At 40.6% G+C, this 13,476-nt stretch overlaps 1 protein-coding gene across 2 annotated transcripts in view; it reads right to left on the bottom strand.

Annotated features, from left to right (window-relative positions):
* scarb2b (scavenger receptor class B, member 2b) overlaps positions 1–13,476 on the bottom strand; it is an 80,775-nt gene that overhangs the window by 55,447 nt on the left and 11,852 nt on the right. The gene's annotated exons all lie outside the window — the stretch shown is intronic.

Here is a 13,476-nt window from a genome sequence, read left to right as displayed (position 1 = left end):
TTTTAAAAGCTAAAATAATGTGAAATATTTAGGGATATCTTTAGGAATAAAATTATTTAAACATATAAACTCAGTTCCAATGCTGTTTTGAGGAAACAACAAAGTCTTTTTTCACATGAAGTCTTTTTTCACATGAAGCAATGCCTGCACCAAATAGAAAACACGATTACGAATATATCTTCACCATAAACAGACCTATTTTTCAGCCTGCAGCAATAAGAGTTTTCAGGAGATAACAGAACAGCGTGGAATAATTTGACACTGGAACATGAGAACTTAATGTAATATCCTTGGTTTTTACCCATTGGAGACACTTTCCCTCTACGTGTGTGTCTATTTTCTGATGCTTTTGTAACATTTGAGAAGTTTTTGTCTAGTTCTAGTCTTTTTACATATGCCTAATCTCTATGTTTGTACTCTATGAATTGTATCACTAGAAGTGTGGCATTTCCAGAGGTATTTAAGCCCAAAAAAAATCTAGAATGTTGGGTTTACTGATATAAGCCTTGAACGTTCTGAGTGAATGACTAGGCACTTTTTGTAATTAACTCTAAATAAAAGTGTCTATTAAATGGTAGAAATGTAAACAATTTGTTAAACAACCATGCACACCCATTGCTCATAATGAGAAATCATTTATTACAGACACAATAAACATGTAAACATTTAAATTCTTTGTATGAGTTGCCAAAGTTCTTCGTAGAACTTCTCACACCATTAAACGACTCTCTGTTTTGCAGGGTTTAGAGTGAAACAGGCTGCAGAAAGAAGACAATATAGCCCTTCTTCTAGGCCCCTCCTTTAACAGGGATGTACATATGCCGCCTCAAAGCTCAAAGACTACACACACACACTCACACACACACATATTCACTCCACGTTAAGCTGGCTGAGAACAATTGAGAGACTCCCATTCTGTCGGCCCACAGTAACCCATGGAGACTGGAGTAACCTATAGCAACAGCATTCCAGAGCAGCGAGGGGTCCCCGCTTTAAGGAAAAGGCGCTCACGTCCGCTAACGCTACGCTATATTAATACGAGCAGTGTAGGCTTGCTTATTCAGCTGTTTGGAAAAACAACATTCATTCATGGTTTCTTCCTCAAACCCCACTGGGTTTACTTCAAAGTACACAAACTGCAAGACGTCAAACATCTTGTAACTGCAGGATCTGCTTTATGTACATTTATCAGACTGTATCTAAGATATCCTGGAATGAGGGAGTTTTTTGATTTCTTACCTGGAGCTTACAGGCTAACAAAAGCTCATACTAACAATGGGCCCTATCTTACATCCTGTACAGCAGTCGCAATGCTCTTTGCTGTCTTACACCCTTCACGCGGTCCAACGCCTGTACTGTTTAAATAGCAAAAATGCCCATGGGCACGGTGGTATGAAAGTGAGGTGTGTTCACATACATTATTGGTGTATTGCTATCTTGGCAACGGAAAACACAGGTGCACCACTGAATGATTTAAACCCTGATACAGTCAACCATCAGACATTCCTTGCTATCGCATTTGCAACACAGGCACACTGCATGCTTAACACATGCACACTCAAGGAGAAACCAACTTTAACATCAACAATGAACAGAAAACTAAATAAAATAACATTGCTGTTTTTGTAAATGATCTGCTGGAGCATCTTCACAGCGTGAATGTGCAGGGCAGTGTCCTCTACTGAGAAGCGCTGCACCATTAAAATAGCAATCCGCCAAAATCAGAGTGCACCGGGCTTTTTAAGGGAATGGCAAGAGATTTGCTCATTGCTTTATTTCCAGTTACACCCAAAACACACCCAGTTAATGAATGCATTTTGCACATTCCGAGCAGCGCAAGGTATATTTTTTTTGCGTCCTCACGATACCAAAGACACATCGACACACCCTAAATCAAGCTGCGCAATGTGCAATTGGCCGGTTAAAGACCTTTGTTTATGTAATATGTAAAAAGGTTTCAACACTGTTATTATAAATGAATGCCTTTCCTGATCTGAGCTGACATCTCAGACGTACTGCCTCCTTAAAACCTCAGTTTCCCTGAGTTCCCAAGCTGTTCTCAAGCTGGCTATGCAGAATAATCTGTAGCACCAGATACCCCAAAACAACCTGGCCCACCCACCCTATCTACTGAGACGTGGGGAAATCTTTCTGCCAAATCTTCCCCTGATTAAAAGCACTGGTTAATAGCTCAGGCACAGCATGCCTGAGAAAGGAACGCAGTGAAAGGCAGGAAAATACTAAGAGAAAGAGAGAGAAAAAGTGAGAGAGAGTAAGAGTGAGAGAGGGGCAGCGAAAGAGTGACCAGAAAGAGAGAGTGACGAAGGAGCGGGGGGTGTCTCTCAAGATTCACACCAGCTTTGTTCAGGATACCGCATGACCCAAGGCAAAAAAGAGCAGAGTGACATGGCTATACTCACAGCCAACAAGTTACCACATACAGACTCAGTGCTGGAACAGCGATGCTTAAGGGTGCTTAGATACGTATAATGCATAACAAGCAAGTAGTCATTATGGTTTTATCAACAAGCTACACAATCAAAGCCTGTGATTAAACACCCACAGGCTATAATTAGACTGAAAACTTTGTGTGCTCTTCCAATAAGACAATGCTTGTTCGCATACTGCTGTCATCTGAGCACAGAAAGAGCACAGTTTTGCTCAAAATATTGCAATGCACACAACATTATGGGTGACATACCAGAGTTCAAAAGGGGATAAATTGTTGGTGCATGTCTTGCTGACGCATCTGTGACCAAGGCAGCAAGTCTTTGAGACGTATCAAGAGCCACGGTATCCAGGGTAATGTCAGCATTACCCTGAACCACATCCAACAGGATTAACTGTGGACGCAAGAGGAAGCTGTCTGAAAGGGATGTTCGGGTGCTAACCCGGATTGTATCCAAAAAACATAAAACCGCGGCTGCCTAAATCACGGCAGAATTCAATGTGCACCTCAACTCTTTGATTTCTCTTCCATTTTCTCCCCAATGTACTTGACCAATTACCCAACCCACTCATTAGGACTCCCCTTATCCCCAGGAGGGTGAAGACTAACACATCATAACACATCAGCTCACAGACGCCTCATGCTGATCGACATCACCCTTTGGAGTAATGTGGGGAGAGAGCGCCATCTATCCACCCAGAGAGAGCAAGGCCAATTGTGCTCTCTCAGGGCTCCAGCAGCCGATGGCAAGCTACATGAACAGGATTCAAACCAGCGATCACCTGATGATCATAGTGGCAGCGCTTAGCCCGTTGGACCAATTGGAGCCCCAAAATCTGCAAGAATTTTCAAGCTGCATTGGATGGATTATCACAGGACACCATTAAGAACCTCTACGACTCCATGATGCGATGTCTTTACATGTTGCGATACACACTTTAGTATGTGTAGCTTTCTAAATATTGCCAATTTCAGTCAAATAATAATTTACTCTACATGGTAATGTTCCGACACTTTCTGTATGAAACGTTTGCAATACAATCTCCAACTTAACACCTGTTGCTATCCCTCAGATCTGAAGTCGGCCCAGCTTGTGACTTGCTGAATAACATTAGTTACGCCCATGTCATTGGTGTCACATGGGGTAACTGTGAGGAATCTGACCATGGCATGGTAAACAAGCTTTGAATTTCGGTTGAGTAAACAACTGTACCATTTCTGTAAACCCTTTAGCATTCTTCAAACAGTGATAAAGTCCAGAAGTAAAGTTTAATCACGGCTGGTCCTGTCACCCTACTGACTTGGGGCAGATCTAGATAAGCACTTTTTCCCTAAAATGTGAATCAAAGAGTCGTGAAGAGGCTCAAAAGCAGATGTCTTCTATCTCTGATTCTTTCATCTGGACTTTGAAAAGCAATTCTTTATCCCTGCTCTTTCATCCAGCTCCAGTATCTCAAGCCTCTGTAGAGGAAAATGCTGCTGTCTTTTCCACAAACAACTATTCAACAAGGGAAATTTTAACAAGTGCATGGGCCGATCTGTGTTTGTCCAGGCTGCACGCAGCTGGAAGGTGGCAGCTCAGACTGGTGGAACAAAATGGCTGTAAGCATTCCGCTTTGGAGCACGGCTGTGTCCTTGACTCCTGTTGTGACATCACTGGCAGAGGTCTAAATCAATCTTTAGGGAGGACGGGGTGTGGGACACTCTGAAATTAGACCAAAGAGTAAAGAGAGCAGAGGTAGGACAGTCTATTGGGTAAACAAATCAATTCAGTATGGAGAATTGCTCAAGATTGGGCTGATTTACTGACAACTGGGTTACCAGTCAATTATCAACTTCTACATTCTACAGTCAAGTTCATCCATAACTTCCTGAACTTCCCACTGAACTTTTTTTTCTATACAATGCTCTGTAGATTGTGTAGATCTAACTATCTACTATCTGACCAGCTTTTTCACCACCTGACTGGAACTGCCCGTTAATAAGCCCTAGCAGAAAAAGTTGAAGTAGGTCTGTTAGAGGAGGGAAACTTAATCATCAATATACTAAAACCAAGATTTGAAACAAACACTATATATATTAGCTTTGTTGAGCTATTTAAATGGTTACGTTAAATGATTTAGGAAACAGCTGAAGGTTAGAAAATTCTGGAGAAATTGAGGTTCAATAATTTCAACCGGAAATCTGCCACTGTTGGGCCCCTATACAAGGCCTTTACTGCTAACTAAACGCTGTTGCAATAGGCACCCACCTCTCACTGTGTGTGTTACCCGCACAAATAAATTGAAGGGAGAGGATACGTTTAATCTGTGTGACCCATTTATACTTCAGCGTCAAACCTACACCGTCTAATCTATGCGTCTCTAGCAAGAGTGTGCTACACAGTGGAGCGTGTTTATACTTCTGCGTGCGCATATCATGCGCTCTGCATCGCTCTGCAGTTTAAACCGCGAAGGCAGGAATGCGTGGGCGGGAACGCGATGCCTGGCGGACCTATCACAGCTGTGGCTGTCCGTGTTGCGCAGTTAAATTTACAGGGAGGTGCGCATCAAGCTATGGCGTAGGGTACACGGCGACGCTTAAGCTACAGTGCAGGTTTGGCGCAGAAGTATAAATTGGCCATAAATATGGATGCCTTTGTCAAGTTAAGCTACTTTTTTTAAGTCTAACTCTACAGGTGATCAGTCTTAGTTCCAAGACCACGTAAAACTGTAGTAATCTCAGACACCTTTGTGGACTAGGGGTAAAATCACAGGGCAACTCATGATATGATATTATGAGGACAGCCACATTCCCCGCAATAACAATGGAAAAAAATATCAATATTTGACGCCACATATTGATAATGTTTCCCAAATGCAAACAATAGACACAATATATTGCAATATCAATATTTGGTCCCAACCCTATTGTGAACCAGAAGATAGAATGGAGAATAATGGCATCTACCAATATACGATCACTTGCGGCTTTTCCATAAGGTTTGATAAGACTGATTGCTTCAAGCAGACAAGAGTATTACTAAATTAGTCTGGTCAGCAGGTCTTGGGTCCTGGTCAAATGGTCAATAAGGCATGGGTTCTGTAATAAAAAGCTGTTGTTTCACCGAGTGAGTTACTTCACCAGCTCAGTGGGACTGACCCTGCAGCTTCTTCATGCACAACTGGTTTCTGAAATGGAAATATGATGTACGCTGAAGAAGAGAAGACATACCAGCTCTTTCTAATGTTGAATCATCCGTTTTTAAGTGTTAGAATATTAATACTGAAATATATACTATACTATTACTATTCGTGACTATGCAGGCTAACAACCACGTTTTGTTTGTATTTGTGAGGTTATCCAGTATATTATACAATGGGACAGAAACTAGTAGACATTGCCGGGGCCATAGAAGCTAAAGAGTGATGCACTGATCTGTGGGGTATGAGTGTGGGGTCTCCTGCATTGAATGTGGATGGGATGTTTGCTACTTGTCACTTGTCTGTTCATATTTACAATTCTAGACAGACGCTGCCAGTTTAATTCACGTCAACTTGCCAAACTTACATTGCATTACCCAAGCGCAGTAACAGAGGGAGCTCTTTAGGCTGCAGCTGAAGAGCTCATGTGCTATAAAGAAACTGGAGGCAGAGCGAGGCAGAATGAGTTAGAGGAAGATAGAGTGAGGTAGAGGTCCACAGTAAACCTCCATTCCAAACTAATTCTTAGCCTTCTGAGAAAAATAAGAGCAGACAAGCCAAGTACTTACTGAAAAACCTGGGCTTAAGTGGCTTAAGCTAAGTCGTAAACTTAATTTATCACATGTCACATCAATATCAGGGTATACAACAATGTTATTACATATCACATATTTTTTTTGTCCATATCGTGCAGCCTTAATTACTGTATAATCAGCAGATAAACATAATCAGCCATTTAAGTCTTTTTATGTTTTTTTTTTCCTTTCATGTGGGTCTCTGAATAAACATTCATTAACTTTAAGAGATTCACGGATATGAAAATGAGTCTCAGTGCACGTCCGCTGATGTAATACTCGAGCATTCAATCGTTCCTGAGCAGAAACGCAGACTGCATACAGGAGCAGGCATTGTGAGGCCTTATTACCCCCCCACTTGCTGTCTTGCTGTCTCACACACAAGGCACACCAGTTCCAGGCTGTCCACTATCCCTCTATAGCACTGAGCTTTCTTTTACATCACATGACCACAGGCTTACAACCATTCCTGAGGGAAACTGGGGCAACACTCTCCCTCACTTTCTCTCCATTTCTCACTTTCCTAACAATCAAGACATTTAAAAAAAAAAAATTGAGATTCCTGTGAACTCATTCTCTTCCTACCACTGTGTTTACATCCTCATGACGGCAATCTTTTTAATCAGCCTTGATTATGCCAAAATAAATAAAACAAAAAACAAAAACCCAGACTGATTTTCCTCAATTCATCAAGTACCACCTAAAATTAGGACAATCAGAGTCCTAATTTCTTACGACTGAATTTTGTCCTCCACCCACAAATCTGAGGGAATAAGACTTGAAACCTGTCAACCCACTGACCCTGTCCTTGGGTTTAACAGTTTGGTTGGGTTGAGAAATCTAGAAGGTTGCGAGACAGGCGTCTGTGGCACAGAGGGCAGGTCAGACACTGCTCAAAATACGCAAGAGCCCTCATTACGAGTGGACGCTTATTTTATTCGAGAACGACACTAATACACTCAGCTGCACCCAGAAGGAATCAACCGACAGGAATGAAACTTGGCGGGTATTCGTGCCAGACTGCCATGGAGTGACTGAGAATGGCAGCAGGTCATCTGGAGCAAAGAGTTTCTCTTATGTCTTGGTAAAGGTCATTTGAAATGTAAGTGTAAAGGCACAAAATTCAGCACTATATGTGGGACAATTAGGGCTGGGTATTGGAATTCGGTACCAATAAGGCACAGACCAAAATATCTCAGACCTACTGAGAACCAAAAGTTATGAAAAAAATGGGTGCTTATTTTCGATACTTTGCATAAAACACTCAAATTGTCGACACACTGTGCTAAAATTTCTCAGGCGTTCGCTCTGTCTCTTATTTGCTCGCTCTTGCGCTGTCTCTCGCTCACTCGCACTCTCTCTACCTCAATTTCACACTTGTTTTTCTCTCACTTACTCGTGTTTGATATTACGATATTATGATAACTTATATTACTCATGTTAGCTGTTAAATAAGTATGTTGTGTGAGAATGAAATCGCTTTTGTAATTTTTTGGTTACAATTTAGAACATTTCGAGGAAAGTATCGTTTTGGTATCAGTATTAAATTCAAAGTATTGTATTGGTATTGAAAATTAAAAAAATGATATCCAGCCCTAGGAACAATAAATATATATACAGGGGTTGGACAATGAAACTGAAACACCTGTCATTTCAGTGTGGGAGGTTTCATGGCTAAATTGGAGCAGCCTGGTGGCCAATCTTCATTAAGCCAGGCGGACACTGTGCGATTTTAGCCCGATTTTAAGCCCGATCTGGTCGGATGCGACTGAATTTCATGATCGGGCCGAATTTTAGCTTGATCGTGCGTCGTTTGTCGTGCAGTGTGAGAGGGGAAGCGATGTCCGATTAATTGCCCATATGAGCTGCGAATGAGCAGTCGGACGCGACCAGGGATTTCTGACATGCCAGAAATTTTGGTCGCTTGTCTCACAGTGTGAGCTGTTTTGCGGGCCGATTTCTTAACGTCACGACCTGTTTTCCCAAAAATCTGCACAGTTACTATAAATTATTATTAGTCATATTTATTTCTGTCAGTTATAAGGATTTATATTTATGTTCGGTACACAGACTTATAGCTTAATATAGCAGACACAGGCATTCTGCTGTTTAAGAATTTCAACAGATGCTTATTCTCAGTCAATAGCTGGAGTTTTTGAAAAGAAAAATTAAAAGAGAAAATATCTTTGACAAACATAAATTTATCTTATTTCACTTTGCTATTAAATCTGAAAAATAAAGCACATTGTCAGCCTCTGATGCTGCCCGTCAATTATATAAAACTTAAAACATGCACAGAAATATAAAGCTATATTTTATTATTCGTTTCTTTTCGCCAGGGCAAATTTATTAAAATTACAATGCCCGCGGCATTGCCCGCATAATAACCTCTGTCTTCTAAAATAAACGTTTTAATAGATAAGGTCGGAGAAGTGTAGTAAAATTAGTGCTATTAAACTTACTAAAGCTAATAAATGTACTGATAATTAATCAAGATAAATCAGACAAAATGCGCTGCGCCTCTCTCTCGCTCTCTTTCGCAGCGCGGAGCTGAATTCAGCACGAGGCTACAGGAACTCAGTTCAGTTGAATACAAATAAGTAAGGGCCTGTAAGTACAAGCAAAGGACCTGTAAGTAAATATTGTCAAATATAAAGAATAGTTTGAGGTTTTGGTGAGCTGTTTTCATGATTTGAAACTGAAACTAACTGAAACTTTGATTATTCTGCAGAAAGCCTGGGTTATTTTAAACGAATTTTTTATGAGTTTATATTTTATATTTTTTATTTATTCATTTTAATTATTTTTCTTCTTTTATTAATCAAATCATTAAATATATATCTTCATAAGATATACATTTTTTACCTTTTATGTCAATTTCTATTATCTTTTTTTAAGGTCCTATTTTTCCTTTTTTACGTATATATTTTATTCGTCTATAATAAATGTCAGTTTTTATTTCTATTTTTTATATAATTTTTAAATCCCTTTTAAACTGTTAATGCTCAGCGGCACTGTAAATGAGGGTCACTATCCAGTGTGAATAACCGATTGCTTGTTTAATATTCAGTGTTTCAAAACCAGTTTTTACATAAACAATAAACAGAATAAAAAATCTAATTATTTTATTTTATTTAAGCTGCTGGTGTTTCTTTCGCAGCCTGACGCGCAGTCATTTTTCTATGCGCTCTCCTTCTGTAAAACGGACAACCCGTAGAGTCCACGTCGCCTCAGCCACCTGCGAGTCCATGTACGTCTCTTCCGTGGACTTTCAGCGCACAACAGGGCAGAAATAAGTAAAGCTAAGCGCTTTCTTTTGCAAGGCGACATGTTGAAGCGAGAGTTTGTACGCAAAGAAAGCTCCGCCTACGGGCTGCGTTTAGACGTGCAGTGTAAGCTCCCCCGTCGCAGCAGGTCAGTCGGACCGTACAGTGTGTGCAGATGAATCGCAGGCGTTGTTCATACACGACAAACGATTCAAACGTGCAGTTTGAGCTCTCCAGAACGCATCCGATTAAAAAAATCGCACAGTGTCCGCCTGGCTTTAATTGCACATTGCACCAGTAAGAACAGAGTGTGAAGGTTCAATTAACAGGGTAAGAGCACAGTTCTGCTCAAAATATTGCAACACACACAACATTATGGGTTCAAAAGAGGACAAATTGTTGGTGCACGTCTTGCTGGCGCATCTGTGACCAAGACAGCAAGTCTTTGTGATGTATCAAGAGCCACGGTATCCAGGGTAATGTCAGCATTTCACCAAGAAGCACAAACCACATCCAATAGGATTATTTGTGGACGCAGGAGGAAGCTGTCTGAAAGGGATGTTCGGGTGCTAACCCGGATTGTATCCAAAAAACATAAAACCACGGCTGCCCAAACACGGCAGAATTCAACGTGTACCTCAACTCTTCTGTTTCCACCAGAACTGTAATTTATATTAACTGTAATTTATATTAATCATGTTATTTCATATTGTACTGATACATGGCGTTGAAAAAATATATTTTTATAGAAACATAGGGACTCTAAACTCTGTAATCAAAACTCACCCACTGCTTTATTACTCCAGATAGTGGTGCTAATTAAATGAATAGGGTAAAAAGGGGTGAAGAATATTTAACCGCGAAGTATTGTAGAGAATTGTCCATGGGCAACAAAACATGAGAATATGGATTGTGATTGTGACTGAGATTGTGATTCCCATCTCTAGTCAACACAGGCTCAATTTTTGTGTCATGCATCACTTGTTCAGAAGGCCTGGTGTCATGGTAAGGGGAGCAAATTTCACATTTGGCACTTTGACAGCTCAAAGTTATGTAAAAGACGTCCTGCAAAGAGTGGTACTATCTTGCTATCTTGTCTGTTGCGCTAATACAACAGGACAATGCTTGTCCGAATACTGGTGCCATCTCAAGAGCTTTATTGGTCCTGGTAACGTTTATGTTCCTTACCGATAGCATTAAAATCTGACACGTCTATCTGAGTGCAACTATTCTTTCTGATGATGAGTCTACATCACACTTTGGATGGTCTTTACTGTTAAACACATTGATCTTTCCAGTCAAGGACAGACAGACCACAACTTTTAGACCTTTAACAAAGCCCCAACTATTTATAGCAACATTCAGGTTAACATCCGACCTCAGCAGCTTTAGTTATGTTGTCAAACTGACACAAACACCCACAGGCACTTGAGATGTAACCGACACACCGACCAGAAGAAGCTTAAAGACACCAAAACTTCTGAGTAATATCTGACTTTCACTATTATCTTCAAGGATATGGAAAAAATCCCTGTCAAGTAAACAAAACTGTAATTCTTAAAAATATATATATATTAAAGTCAACAAGCTCTGGATATTAATCTACAATTAATTTCTCTCCTAAAAAATGTTTATTTGGGTGAGTAACGTGATTCCGTTTATGTACAATAAGCTTAGATTTTCAAATTTCCAAAAAAGCTGGGTGCAGCAGCATTAGCATACGCGGCTAACCTGGCTAGTCGTGGTTAGCGCTAGTTAACGCTGCCCAAAAGCGCTACACTGAGAAACCCTGAGTGGGGGATATTATATCCAGGGGGGTATCAGCTAGCGGTTTGTCCCATGTTGTTTGTTTTAACACAGTAAATGCAGACTACAGTCAAATAAGAGATAGATAGATACTTTATTGATCCCAGAGGGAAATTCTGGAAAAAAAATTTAATGCTCGATAATGCTCACCTTTGAATGGCAAAAGAGTTAGTGGCAAATGCTAATGCTGCTTTAGCAGTGCTAGCCGACATTAGCAGCAGGCTACAGGCCAAGAATACTCACCTCTAACCTTCAAAAGAGCTAGCGCTTAGTGTGGTTAGCGGCTAATGCTAACACTGCTACAGTCTCAGTGCTAGAGAACTAAACTGAACCTTTAGCAAAGTGGCTTTACTGCTCTTTACAACCTGACCTGTAAAATTAAAAGGCACACTGATTATTTTTTGGGAAATTAAAGGATTTAAGTTGCACATTATAGTGCTAAAAATATTGCATCACATTACATTACATTTGGCAGACGCTTTTGTCCAAAGTGACTTACAATAGTGAAGTACAAAGGTAATAGAAGTTAAAGGTAAAAACAACTTCAGATAGGGCCTAAAGGAGGTAAAAGGGAAATAATGAGATAGAGGAGTGAAGGAGGGGAAGAAGGAAATGAGGTTAGAAGTAGTTAGTTAGGGGTTAGAGGTGTTAGGAGAGTAAGTGCTCTTTGTAGAGCTCTGTCTTCAGGAGTTTATTAAAGATAGTGAGAGATTCTCCTGATCTGGTAGTAGAAGGTAGTTAGTTAGAGGTGTTAAGTGAGTAAGTGCTCTTTGAAGAGCTCTGTCTTCAGGAGTTTATTAAAGATAGCGAGAGATTCTCCTGATCTGGTAGTGGAGGGTAGTTTGTTCCACCATTGGGGAACTCTGTATGAGAACAGTCTGGATTGCTTTGTGTGAATGTTTGTTTGGTAAAGCGAGGCGACGTTCATTGGAGGAGCGCAGCGGCCGGGAGGTAGTGTAAGCCTTCAGGAGTGATCAGTGCAGGTAGGAAGTAGCTGTTCTGTCATCACCTTTTAGGTGATTGTAAGAGCTTTGAGCAGTAACTGGTAGCCAATGGAGCTCAATGAGCAGCGGGGTGACATGTGCTTGTTGGTTTTGGCTGGTTGAAGACCAGACGTGCTGCTGCATTCTGGATCATTTGGGGTGGTTTTACTACACAGACCGGGAGGCCTAAATTACACATCAGTAGTCGACAAACAACAACAGATATCAGTCTAAAGTGCTTACCACACAAACACACACACACACACACTCAAACCCTTAGTTTGCCCTTTGATATAGTTTTGAATTCAGAATTAGAATTCAGAGGGCCCAGACATTTAAAACAAGGAATTGAAAACTTACTTATTGTGAATTAATTTTAAGATGGCCATGCCCAGAGAACTACCTCAAATGTTAAACAAGATCTACTAATGGACACAATTTGGCTCTATGGCTACTCTGCTAAGATGTCAGTCAAATGCTCAGTCAAAATTACCGCAAGAGCACAACAGAGACTCATCAATGAGATAAAGAAACAACCCTGAGTGACAGATAAGTATTTGAAGGCATCATTGGTACAGTTTAGCATTTGGGCTCGTGAGTCTACAATCTGTAAAACCTAGAACAAGCAGGACGTCTATGAAAGGACACTATAAAAGCAGCTACTGCTTACCAAAAGAACATTGCTGCACGCCTGAAGTTTAAGAAAGAGCGCATTGACACTCCACAGTGGACACTAAGACTGAACTATTTCTGCGCTACATCTGGCATTAAAAAGGCACTGCCATTCACCATGAAAACATAATTTCTGTTGTGAAATACGGTGAAGGGAACATCACGACTTGGGCTTGCTTTGTTGCATCACGGCCAGGCCAGCTCACAATCATGAATTGGGGAAGATGAATTTTTCAAATGTTTCAACATATTCCACAGGATAATGTGGGAGTGATTGTATATCAGCTAAAACTCTGTAATGTTGGGTTATGCAACAGGACAATTACCTAAAACATAGGAGCAAGTTGACAACAGAATGGCTTAAGAAAATCTAAATCTGACTTTTGGAGTGGCCAAGTCAGAGCCCAGATTTCAGATAGTATGGCTTGACTTGAAGAGAGCTGTGCATTTGAGGTGCACATTGAATATGACAGAGCTAAAGCAGTTCTGCAGCAAAAATGGGCTAAAATTCCTTCTGAACGATGTGCTACAGTAAATGCTTGG

The sequence above is a fragment of the Astyanax mexicanus genome, chromosome 17, assembly GCF_023375975.1.
Source record: "Astyanax mexicanus isolate ESR-SI-001 chromosome 17, AstMex3_surface, whole genome shotgun sequence".
NCBI classification, from domain to species: domain Eukaryota; kingdom Metazoa; phylum Chordata; class Actinopteri; order Characiformes; family Acestrorhamphidae; genus Astyanax; species Astyanax mexicanus.
This window is presented reverse-complemented; position numbering and strand designations above follow the sequence as displayed.